Raw genomic sequence first — 13,878 nt, 5'->3', positions numbered from 1 at the left:
ACATGCCACCCCAAGTACGCCCACGTCACTGCTCAACTGTAACTCCTGACTTGTACTTCGTTAATTAGGAGGGAAATTGAATTAACTACTTCAAGTTCCTATACACTTGCCCCCGTGTATGGTCATCATACAGCATGTATAGGTGAATATACACAATGTTCATTTTGTCATGTGTTATTGTCACACTGAATTAAGTACCCCACAACGTCGAATGTCACTTTAAGGAAACTGCTGGTTCGAAGACTATTCCCTAGTTACATGCACACTGCATGATAGGCCTATATTCAAAATTATTACGGTGTTAGGTCTTCGCGATGTTCCTCTCGTGATTAATGTTATAGCTAATTCATAATTATAGATTCTGAATATTGTCAAGCAGTTTTGTATCTTCTAAAATCTTGCAGTTTCCTGTGAGCTTGTTTAGGCGCTCTAGTGAGAACTCAGTCAGGAAGGTTTCACGCTGTACTCTATAGGCTAAGAAGAGGGTTTATATATGGTACAAGCTCTTTCAAAACAGTTTACATGTTTATGTACAGTATAGGCCTATATACTCAAGTATTTATTGTGTAGTTTTGCTTTCACAACGAATTCGAATACGGGGCGGAGGGGTTGAACAAATTCTAATTTGCATTTTGCAACAAATGATTGGTACACGTATATATATAGGCCTATCTACACATAAACGAAAAGAATCTAAACGACCAAATTTGTAGAATATCCTGGAATGATTAATTGGCCGTTCATTAAGTCTCATTTTGGGTGAGAAAGTATTAGGGAATTATCTCTTAGTTTGATATTTGGTAACCTTACACTGAGTAATAGTAAGTTTCGTGAAATAGGCCTATCATCCAAAATCGCAGATCTATTCGTAAGATGATAGGCATGGCTTGATATACTCTGGTTACATTCTTTCTCAGTCTCAATCGATATTTTGACGTCTTAATATTATCATTCTTCAATATTAATTGGTTGAAAATGAAACTTAACATTTTAACGAGAGGGCTCAGGTATGCCACTGACATCATGGTTCACAACATGCACTTAAAGCGTGTGAAGACTCGCGCAAAAAGAAACGTCTAATGCCGGTAATTTGACCTAGTTTCGAATGAGGTGTAACAGAAGTGTTAGACACCACCATCGATCCCAGAAAATACACACACACAGCTTGCTACCAATTAGACACTAGTGTACAGTCAGTACATACAGCTGCGGTCAATACCCACAGCACAGTGTACAAACAATACAGCGATGGACATCTCAGGTTCAGCTAAAGATAACAAAGTATCACGTTCCATTACTGTACTGTCTGCATTTTGTAGCGACAGGAACAAAACGTCACTTGCAAACAACGGAAAGTTAACTTTTTCAGATGGCCGCACGCGGTTTGAGGCGAGTCTTCAATGCCTTTAAGTGTTTCTCATACGCATACGTACTTCACATCACATCAATCGAACATCATTTAAACTGTACTGAAGTGTAATCACTACACAATTGGTCTACACTGATCAACAAGTGCCTATAAAAATGTAATTGAACACTTAAAAAAAAAGTTTTAGTTTCTGTTCCGACTAAAAGCGAAATTTCGCGATACCCGAGCCCTGATGGACAGATGTATATAGTACTAAACATGAGTATCAACATTTTAGTTGTCGTATAATATCAATATATATATACTATAATATATATATATATGTATAGTTATACTGCGTGATATACGTATACACTTATATGCTATATTGTGATGGCGTCGTATACATGTTCTTCCGTAACTTTCGTGCACATACATATCCAGGCTTGTGTGTGCAATAAGCATCTTTCGTTGGATTTGTCCCTGCAGGGATAGTTGTCAAAACACAAAAATTCTTGTGGTTATTTCTGCACAAAGGGACATCCTTTTATCCTTCAGTAACAGGTATGTAAGCAATTTCGTTCACATTCAGTATTAAATCGTTCATTTAAGGTTCACTCCTGTAAATAATTTGGTACTCACTTATCAGCCACCTACTAACCACACCCTCTATTATCGTGCTTACTATATCCGAATCAATACAAAGTACATCAACTTGGGAACATTGTAAAACCGCTATATAATTATAAATACATGTCAGTGCTAGAGGCAAATAAGCAAAAAAAAATAACCTTAATATGACTGTTCCATGCAGGTAAGGAACCAAATGCACCGGTACTATCTTGAAGCGCCGGTAATGATATGAGTACAAGGTGCTTATTGTTTTTGATGGGTTCAAAGGTCAGCAGAGGTCAGGTAGAACCAAAATATATCAATCTTGTCACTCGCTGTGGTATAATCCTGTGTCTCAAGAAAGTAAATATAGTGACAAGTGTCATACTTGGCATGCGGCCTGCCCATGACGAGGGCAAGGTCCCTATTGCTCTTGATGGGGTCAAAATGTCAGCTGAGGTCAAAGTGTGAAAATCGTTAAAGCTTAAAATCTCAGCAATCGTAACACAGAGAAAGTACATTAATGATCATTGTGTTTGTTATTCAATACCAGATTCAGAAATGATAGGCTGTCGAAGATTCTGCATCAAACTACAGAAATTATTCTGCAAAGTTGAACAATTAGTTTGATAATCCTCCCGCCGAGAACCCATATGCATGTATATAAATCAGTTTTTAAAATTTATAGGTGAAAATTGGAAGATTCGGCCATTAGTTTGGCAATACGCAATTGTCAGTGCTTTATATAGAGATGGTATGATGGTTTATATACAGGTGGCTTTTTATACAGATGCTTGAATAACGCTACGTTTATTCCATTGTTTATCACAGAATTACCTTAAACGGTTTGACACTTTATATTTCATTCTGATGTAGGAACAATCGCATCCTAACGTTTTTTGATCGCAATAACACAAAATTAAAGCAATATAACGTAAACTTGATTATTCTATCTATCTTCAAATTACGACGGCCTGACGTTTCGATCCTAGCAGGATTTTGCAAGAAAGATCCTAGAAGATCCTTTTAGGATCGAAACGTCAGGCCCTCTTAATTTTACACATTCTCTTACACAGGCTCTTCAGTGGATGAGCAGTTTGCTAACAGTTTTGTTTTAATTTGATGTTCAAATTACATTACTAAACATTACTAAATCACTGAGTAAAACAAAAGTAGAAGCTGTAGTAGGAAAGTCAAACGACTGATATAGTTTATGGGTATTTCTTTTATATTATTATGACCTCACATATTTTCCAGATTTCGCCACATGTGTACAATCCCGTAACTAGAATAACCGTGCTTAAATGGGGGGGGGGGGGGTATATGTGAGGTCGTAATAATAATGTGCCTCATTTCAGTTGAATTATTTCTTTTTTCTGAATATGTTACGATCATTCTTTCTTTCTTTTTCCTCGGGAGTGTAGGGTTGGGGGGGGGGGGCGTTGGGTATTGTTTTGGTCTTTTGATATATTTTCCTTTGCATGGAGAGTGGCAGTACTCGTTATAAGCCTTGCAATGTTTTCTAGGCCGCTTCCTTCTCGTTGTATCATTTACATTTATGTCAACAAATACATGAAATGGAATAATAGCGTTTACCTATTAATAATAGTCGTTGACCTATTATATTACGGAAGGTGGTTTTCTTTTCTCCTTAAAAAAATTTCAATGACACTTTTGCAAATTATTTCGTTAATTACAAGGGCGTAGGAACCGGTGGGGCTGGGGGGGCGCCAGCCCCCCAGTGAAAAATATGGTGGGGGCGGAAGTATCATTCCGCCCCCCGCTCCGCAAGTCAGAAAACCCCTTTTTTCATGTCCAAATGAGAAAAAAATCTCATTTGGAGCACCAAATTGCATCTAAGGCCAGGTGAAAATGCAAAATTATTTACAAAATGGAGGTGGGTGTTGAATGTGTGCTATATTGCACCAAATTGCATCTGAGGCCACCTGGAAATGCAAAAAAATTCCAAAAAAATACCCCTCCCCCAGGCCGGCCATCAGTCTTCAGCCCCCCCCCCCCCACTCAAAAGTACTTTCCTACGCCACTGGTTAATTAGACTACAACGGGGTAATCTATGAATTTGTAAATATAGCGACCAAAATATGCTGAATGAAAAAAAGAAGAAAAAAAAAAAGGATTTTTTCGCCTTTGAGACATTCTGAAACTCATCAGTGAGGATAAAACTACTTGTTGATATGATTTAGAACATAAACCCCACCTCCCTCAGGCAATCCCCTTCCCATATCAAACTTTACTCTAATGAAGACATCTATTGACGACCTGTGTTATAGCCTTTGTTCGTACAGCTAATGCTTAATGTCCAACTATAGCATTATTAAAGATACTACATTGAGCTGAGAGATATACATTGTCATTTGTCCTTCAGTTTTCAGGGAAACTAAATCCAAGTTCTATGTATTTGGCTAGTATCAACTTTTCCCTCTCTCTGTCCTTCCTGGTCGTGTTGTTTCCTGATCAGCTTTTATATCTCTGGTATCGTTTTGGTTACGGTTCAAGTATTAGTGCAATGTTTCCTGTGTGACGTCAGATTGGTAAAATAACCCTAAAGAGATATTCAATTTCTTAAGGCCATCACAGCTGTCAAATCAGTATTATCAGTATCATATATATATATATATATATATATATATATATATATATATATATATATATATATATATATATATATATATATATATATATATATATTTATGTTGTTTCACTGCTTTCAGTTAGTTGTCCATAGGCCACACTGTATGTAGCTTAGTAACCTCTTCCTGTCGATACTTTTTGAAGTACATCTTTGAAATCACTTGATGCTATTTCGTTTCGAAAGACAAAGCCAATTTCAAGTAGGTTTTTGTTTTCGCTTTAAGTTGGATATGTTAATGCATTGATGACTGTTTCGTATTCATATATAACAACTATAATGTTACCATATGCAGCCAAATATCACCTCGGCATTGCTGAATACATGATTTAAAATAGTTTGATTCTGAAAGAAGAACCGATGTTTAAATAAAAGGCTGATTGTAGCACACTGTGTAAGTCATGAGCCTATACTGTTTAAGGATATTTATTATGGAAGACATATATTTATGAGTATAGTAGACAATTACGGGGAGGGGTTATAGAGGGGTGGGGTATATGCCTAAATGGAAAAGAATACCGAGCAATGGAAACCTTACTGGGAAAGCCTTAAGAAGAGCAAAAAAACTTTGGGGGGGGGGGATGAGAGCTGGATTCAGACTATTGACCTCGTGAGTTACAAGTTCTGTGCTCCACCAACTGAGCTTTCCAGCTGTCATCGTTAAATGCATTAAGTTTCCTTTAGTTCTCCTCATTTTTGCACCATTTGATTCATGTCAACGGCCAAGTATTAAAAGTTAATTTCATAACTGTCAACATGTAAGACGTCACTTAATATTTTCACCGGGTCTTTACTCTCTATAAGGGGTTTCCCTTTTCCCTTTCTAATGGTTGTATATTTAAGTCGTATATACTTGTCGAGTCGTATTCACACGTGATATAATGTATGCACTAACTAACGTTGGGCAATTATACAAATTTGTTATCAACGTCAAAGGGACTATATAGGTCTATCCATGGAGGTAAAAACAGACCTCCATGGTCTATCTAACTGGCATCGGCTCGACATGGAAAGGGGGATGAGGAGGAGGGAGAGGGGTGGGGAGGGGGTTGTGAAGAAACTGTAGTAACATACCTATTTCACGTTTGACATTAACGTTGATAAAATTCTTGAAGAATGTACATGCCTCATGTTTCATGTAATTAGTATATACACTACATAAATTGTACAACCTATAGAAATTTAACCAATACATAATACATAGGCCTTAAATATTCTACGTACACTATCAGTACATTACGAAACACGTGACCATAGCTGTGAGTCTAACTTTTAATACCCGGATGTATGTCTCTCCAAACTGATGTTAATCAGATAGGCTAATTGTTATCTTTAACCGTTCCTTGTTTCGCGATGATTCCAATTGAACAAACATAGCAAAGCAACCCTCTGCTGTAGGTTGGATGTACCAGCCGTTTTGAGTGTTTGAATGATATACAGACAGACAAATTATAGGTATTTGTATGTATCTAAGCACTGACGTCACTTACCCTTTAATAAAAAAGTACGCTTAATGTTTGCTCCCCCCCCCCCCCCCCGTAAGGTAGATTAATTCTGTACCAAAAATTGAAAACTACAAGATACTTGATTTTGCCGGTACGGCCACTTCAGATATTTTACACATTTAAAAGATTAATATCTTGAACACTGGAATGGAATAGCTGCATAAAAGCAGTAGCCTACTCGTTCTTACTCTGTCATTCTTGTCAGACTGTGTGATGTTAACCCTGAAGTTCAGCCTAAAATCCTGTTTCTTTTTTAACTGGCCATTTTAGCTGCTAACCCGTACAAGGCTGTAAGCTACTTTAAAATGTACAAAAGAATTGACCCTTTCAATAATAAGGAAATGATAAGGGGGCAATTACCTGCTAGGCCTCACTGCAAAATGCAACCAACGCAGAGATGTAACAGGAGATATTAATGATCAAAATCTGGAATTAGCAACTTCCTCGCTTTCCTTCTCTCTTCTGGGAGAGGAAATGACGTCAGCAAAATACCCAACAACAGACATATGCTGAAGATTTCACGCTGTATATGCGATCATGACCGTTTATGGTAAAACCTATAACGGTCGTGCCGAAACACTCGATATACATTAAATGGCGAGAGACATGTTTTGCGCCTAAACTAATTATCCATGAAAAAAACAAATATGCCATAGGTATAGGTAGCAACTTACAATTTATCTTTAGTCTAGTGACAGTCTCTTTTGCCCAAATATGTTTGGTGAGATACTCGTGGGTTTTAGGTAGGAAACGAGGAATAAAAATGATGAAAGATCGTTAGACCAAAATGGGCGTTCATGGAGTGGTGTCTTGACGGTCGAGCATTTCACCACCACCACCACCCTATCCCATTCCCATCACAACCCCCTTAAACTAACTGCAATTTGGAAGAATTGGAAGTGCAAAAGAATATCACCAGTTTACATTTAAATTGAATCCCCCTTAATCATAACTGAATTTTATTAAATGGTGGTTGAGGTGGGGGGTTGGGGGGGGGGGGGAGAGGCAACCGTCTCCTGATACCTTTCCCCAGGAGATAGATCGGTAACGGACAATTCGGCCTCGCTCAGTCGATCACCCTGGAACCACGAGTGTCTTGCCCTACTGAAACTCCTTCCGGTGAAATCTGAGAATAATATATAGAGCTTTCGAACACTTAATATCCTTGCTAGGGTGGGGAGGGGGCAGTATCCTCATTTTTCTTTTCCTACCATTGTTGTTGCATGCTCCACCTCCAACCCCCTCCCCTTCCCCTTTCCACTCGTAGACGGTCAAAACGGTCTTGAAGTAGGCAACATAGAACGTCTTCTTGGTGGAAAATTCTTGAGGTTGCCAGAGAACAACACATTTTAGCATGAATGACTGGCCATATTTGGACTTTCTAGCATATTGGGGGGCAAGGCCGATGACCGATGACCTCGTTTCGCCCCCTCGTTTCGTGCAAGGGTACCCCGGTCGCTCTCCCTTTCGTAAATGCTTGGGAACAGCCTTGTTGAGAGGAACGTATGTTAGTGCAGTATTGGAATAGGGCTACAGACATACTGATCATGAACCAAATCACCCACAGACCTCATATCTACGTCTATCGTTATTGTATAATTGGTGAGGAAAACTATTTAAAATATGTCGTAAAAATGAAAAGTGACCTACAGTAGCAAGTATATGTACATCGTGGAGTATTTAATAGATACAGTCATCAATGCCTAAGCTATATATCTATGCACAGCTCCTACTAGCCTTCAAATAATTTAAATCGCTTCAAAAGTTCAAAAAAATAAATAACCTTGTGGTGGTTGATCTGACACTTATGTGGAAAAACAAAATGATTTCAACCTTTGGTATGTGTTCCTAACCAAATCCCATAAAATCTTGCCCACTTATTATTATCGATATATCGAGATCTGGTTTAAAGCCAACTAGGTTGTGCCCTTTCTTTCAACTCCAGTAATAAAATTTCTGCCAAGGTGTAAACGGTCAGAGTGTTGTTGGAAATCCTCATGTGATTTTTCATTGAACGTGCAAGGAAAATATATGACATGTTACCTGCACAATCTTCAGGGTCACCAGCGAAGGGGAAGGGGCTTACTTGAGTTACTAGAGGGGGAGGGGTTGGTGGGTGAGTTTATAAGGAGCTTCAGTCAAAACTAAGATCCCACCTCTAACCATTTCGTTAGATACCAAACTGCTAAACTTGGGTATCTTCTGTACAGATCAGCCTTGCCGTATAATTTTTAAGCACTCTCTTTCTGGCCCTGCGCCCTCTCTTCCTCCTCTCCCACGACATAGTTGACAACATGAAGAGTTCTGACATAAATCTGCAAACTGACACGTATCTAGAAACAACATTTGGTCATTTTTCGCCGTATAGAAATCTCGATGAAATACGATTACACTGCAATAACATTAATGATTAGGCCTAAAGGCTATCAATGACATACTAAACCGTTCGGTCATTGACACAACAGTTTAATTATTTTCATGTGTAACTATTTAGGGTGTGTCTTACTGACTGTAAATAGCCCAAATTAGGTAAAATTCGAAGAATTCCATTGGCGATATGTTCAAGGAAATTTATAAAAAAAATAATAAAGAATTAGGCTAATGAGAACATTCCAATAAAAATGTTGACATGCACATTGGGAGTTACAGCTATGGCGTGGAATTATGTTCTCATAAAAGAAGGTGGACAGGTGTCTTTCCCTTGAGATAGGTGATTAATATGCGGTATATGGGTAGAAAAATGTAGCAAATTGGTTTTGGAGCGTTCTCTTCATATTATACTTGCTGGAAAGATTGTTTAGATACTGTGGCGGCGGAGGACAAGTCAGAGGGGAAATCCCCCTTGCCCTTCTTATCACCAGCCTTTTTTGGAAAACCTCAGACGTTCCCCATTTCATAATTAGAAACGCACATTTTGTGTGAAAAAGTGCCTTTTCTCCATCTTGTAATTAGAAAATAACCTATTGTTGAAAACCCTGATGTGCCATATTGTCGACAAATATTCAAATACTGCAATTTGTTGTACAGATAATACACTGCGGTGAGGTAATGCTCAAATCACGTGTCCCATTGTTCGAAGTTTCTGTGCCCCTCCCCCCTCCCCCCCCTCCCCGATAGAAACCACATCCGTCTCCTCTGTTTAGAATTGAACCTATACGGTTCCATTAAATAACGGTCGTGATGATGTCAAACGTGGATCAGAGATAATTATCTTGCGAAAGAACTGCATCACCTATTTGGGTGACGTCAATCCGCCATAAATGTGTCTGTTTGCACATATAAGGAGGCTCGTTGTCATTGCAACGTGTGACTACAGGCTAACGATACATCCGAAATGTTGTAACCTTCCGTTAAAACTGAAAGATTTGTTTCCGCAATTCATGTACGTATGATATTCATATGCGGATATGATCATTTGCAAGTTTGACGACACTGTATTCAAGAAATGAATCAACTTCAAATTGACAATAGCTGGTTTTTAGTCGTTCACTTATAACAGACTGCATGAATAGGATACAATTTACAGTTGTTTCACTTTATTATATAGCATACAATATCAGAGAACAATGTTAAAACGATAAAGTGCACGGTTACGTCACCAATAATACAATACAGTACAGTCAAGGGCGGCGGAACCGGGGGGGGCACAAGGGGCACGTGCCCCCCCACTTTTCCTCAGGTTAAAAATGTGCCCTTTTTCTACATAAAAATTTAGGTGTCTCAAGTTAGCAAGAGGCCAGGGAACCAGAATGTACACTCGGGAAGGGCCGTTTCCAGCCATCTGAGGGGTTTGTAAAACCAAAAATTTTCTTGTACGCTCCGCGCCAACTGATGGTGGCGCTCCGCTCAGATAGTCGTGCATACAACTTTGCAAATCCTGGCTACGCCCCTGACTTTTAATGAACTTCTGTGGGTCAAACTCAAAGCTATTTCGAATGGAAAATATTTGTTAAGATATTGACAAGAAATAAACTCTAATTCTGAAGGTTCCTACATTAGCAACTACTAGCATGATTTCACCTCATTTTGTCTCAAAAGAAAACATGTTCCTTGTTTCCCAATTTGCACATTGGATATTGCAGTGCTAGTATGCATAATTTCCTTGAGGGGGGGGGGGGGGGCGTTGATGGAGTGATGTGTATACGCAAATAAGATAATACATCAAGAGCTATAAAGGGTACTAAATATAAGGCTGCATCAGTACAATCGAATTTCTGCAAAGTGCCCTTTGATGTTGGTGCCCCCCCCCCCCCAGATTAAAAGTGCTTCCGCCGCCCTTGAGTACAGTTGCGTCAATATCATTTTGGTTTGTCCTGTGTTGTGTGTGTGCATATGTATATGTATTATATATATATATATATATATATATATATATATATATATATATATATATATATATATATGTATATATAAATGACACTCCAATATTGATTTAATGGTCTCAAGTTTCTCGATTGCCAAATAGGCATGTGCATATACACATGAAATTGTTGAGTCCCTACAATGTCTTTCTTTATAGCTCTAGTGGTTCTAAAGGTCCTCAAATGTTCGCCCCCTTTTCGCCATTCACAGCCTTCCTCTCCCGACCTTCCACAATATGCTAAAATATTTTAACTATGTTCACCCATGTTAACTTAAAGTCTATTATGTCATCGAGTCCATTTTATTCCCACATCAAATGCATATTGGGACACAGTCTTTGGGCCCGATATTGTGGGTCCAATATTTTGGAACCATTTGGGCCCATATTTTGCTGGGGATCCAATTATTAGGGGCAAATATAGTTTTGAGTCAGTTTGTTTGGGCCGAATATTTTTGGGACATTATGGAGCAAAATTTTATTATACTATGACATTACATAGACTTTGTCGACATGATAACTGATTCCTGGTACGGTCCTCTGTATGTTGCCGCAGTAGTCATGCAATAAATAATCCTCTTCATTTTGGTGTGCACTAGTTCGTGAATATTAACACATTTTGCTTACCACTCTATGAATATGTTTTGATATCGGAACCACTAAACGTTTTCGTTTTCTGGTTTGAATTATTCTTCATTCGTTATCCCATATTTCCCGGAGCCCCGTTATTGCACCGGACCCCGGGAATGTAACCCTTCAACTTTTGCTCGATACGCATGGGTTTTAGCTATAAGTATCATGTTGTATTTTCATGATTTTTTTATTTCTCATTTTAATGTGAAGTGTTATTGTAGCATTAAATTACTGGCATGCTTATAGCTCAATTAAGTCACAGAAATGACTAGTACGTGAGGTTAAAGTTTAACAACCGTAACAAAGTGAACTCCATTCACGTCTGCCGATCGCGCGCCTCTGGTATTTTAATAACTGTCCAGAATTCTCTATGTTAGACAACATTAAGAATGATAACGCAGACAGCATTGTTGAACTATACCGGTGTCTCGTCGACCATTAAACGATTCTACTGCCCATATTTTATGCTTTTATTTTGTCATTTAATTGTGTAAAATGAACCTTTGATAGACTCCGGATTATAGCGTCTCCGTCTGAGATTAACGTATTAACATTTATATAGTATTATGAATAGAGGAGGTTGTAAAATATTATGCTGTGCAGTTACCGCTGTTTCATACAGACGGATACATTACACCGGTAAAAGTTAAGGTTATGGGCTATTACCGAACAAGTTGACGAGAATATGGGATGTAACTGTCAGTTAATAGATTAAACGGTTAAATGGATTGAAGCAAGTACCACGGTATATGTATTGTACGTAACGGTATAGTTAGATCAGGGAGTTGTTATGGAACTCCCTGGTTAGATAGACAAGGTTATATATATATATATATATATATATAATTATATATATATATATATATATAATTATATATATATATATATATACTACATAGCTACTGATTTCAAATTATAGGATACAATATACAGTCGTTTTCGTCACCATATAGTCGCTGTAACTATCTTGTTATCTATGAATCTGGGAAGTAGATATTTACTGCGTGCACATATGTATGCCAGAAAAGATATACTTATCAACACAGCAGTATATGAAAATGTGGGATAACGCATTTGGACTTGTATAAGAATAAATAAATAATTGTATGACACTTTAATCAATTTAGGTTCACAATTTTAGACAATAATTAACTTCAAACTTCCTCGATATTATAAAACTTGTAGTTTCATAAAAAGGAATGTTTTAGTGAAAAATGGGATCCAGTCCTTCCGTTCATATCATTTTTTGTCTTTGTATCACCCTAAGCCTTGCCCTGTGACAAAGTTTAGTTTCTGTGATAGAGTGCTTGAAATGTTGGCCCGTCCTGCCAGAAAATTCGAAGTGACGCGATGACGTCACCGTCGCTAATCGTTCTCCACTGTTCAAGTTCATACGATTAAGTTGGCGCGAAATTCAAAAATTAACTTATCCTGCATCATAGGATGAAAAATCCCTGAACTAGGACTGTGGCGATGAAAAAATTATGGAGTTTTTTTTCATATACCCAATAGACTGCCACTAAAAAAGTTCCTCAGAACATGTTGTGCTCATATGTAACTGGTATGTTAACATTACGCATATTACAAACACAATCAGTGACAATAAAGTGCATAGTTTTGAGCAGTTTATAATGTTTCACATCCACCTGTCTTAGACTGCAATGATCACCGTTGTGACCAGTTTCGCGATTTTTTTATATGATATATAATGTATAGGGACTCATCATGGTGGCCATCAAAACGTAGGCCTACTAAATAGTTCGACATGAGAGATTGGCAGAGGATGTCTCGTTCCCAGTCATCTTCTCTAGCCATGTTAACAGAACGTTCCTTTTCGTTCTTGCATGATGAATATGACCTTTGGTGACAATGATTCATCGGTTAACCTCGAGAAAAACAGCTGAAATTAATATCTGATTTTCGCCCACATTGTGCCAGTTTGTTGTTTGGTTTCCCACCTAAAGAAACGAGAGAGTCTGGAGGTATAACTTTGGGGCATATATATATAATATAACATATCACGTAATGATGATATAGATGACCAAAACATTGACAATGTTTTCAGATGGTTCCGGTACATGAAAGTCAACAGTCACTTCCGCTATTAACTTAAAAATGACATTTTTAAAATCTGGATTGACGAATAGCATTCTAAATCTATGTTGTGAGTATTCACGTATCATTTGGAGGGAGTAACATGACATCAGCCAATCATTGGACTTGATTTAGTCGGTTTACCTTCTGCAGTTGTGACGTTCGAGTCTTTTTCCCGCATTATATATATATATATATATATATATATATATATATATATATATATATATATATATATATATATATATATATATAATTGAAAACGTGATAAGTTGGAAAATCTAGAACAGTGAAAAATTTCCCAGCCTCCACCGGGATTCGAACCCGGGCCTCCCGCCCTATATGCGGACACCCCACCCACCAGGCAACGGACGCCAACCGCATGTCCAGAGGCTCGAAACCGGCAAGGAAGGTTGTAATTCCACTGTATATATATTTATACATAAAATAATTAAATTTCATATACTTGATGGTTACAGGATGCTCCTTTTTGCAAGATCTAAGCTGCATGGGCAGCTCCCTTGTTACTTACTTGTTTACAAAAAAGAGTTGAAAGTGATAGTTGAAAGTGTTTTATAATACAGGATGTGCGTAATATATTCCTCACATACACACTACACGAGCATGCAGCTATAACGTTTCCCTGAACTTTTCTACAGTGCACTTTCGTTGAAAT

At 37.9% G+C, this 13,878-nt stretch overlaps 1 protein-coding gene across 4 annotated transcripts in view; it reads left to right on the top strand.

Moving 5' to 3' along the window:
- The window catches only part of LOC139962659 (uncharacterized), a 52,954-nt gene that overhangs the window by 23,852 nt on the left and 15,224 nt on the right, over positions 1 to 13,878 (top strand). The window contains exon 1 of one of the 4 annotated variants that reach the window (XM_071963176.1): positions 1,770 to 1,912. The exons of the other annotated variants lie outside the window; for them this stretch is intronic. The gene's annotated coding sequence lies outside the window, so the exon portion shown is untranslated. Of the gene's footprint in view, positions 1 to 1,769; positions 1,913 to 13,878 lie in introns of those variants that run through there. 4 annotated transcript variants of the gene reach the window in all.

This window comes from Apostichopus japonicus, chromosome 1, assembly GCF_037975245.1.
Source record: "Apostichopus japonicus isolate 1M-3 chromosome 1, ASM3797524v1, whole genome shotgun sequence".
Taxonomy (NCBI): domain Eukaryota; kingdom Metazoa; phylum Echinodermata; class Holothuroidea; order Aspidochirotida; family Stichopodidae; genus Apostichopus; species Apostichopus japonicus.
This window is presented reverse-complemented; position numbering and strand designations above follow the sequence as displayed.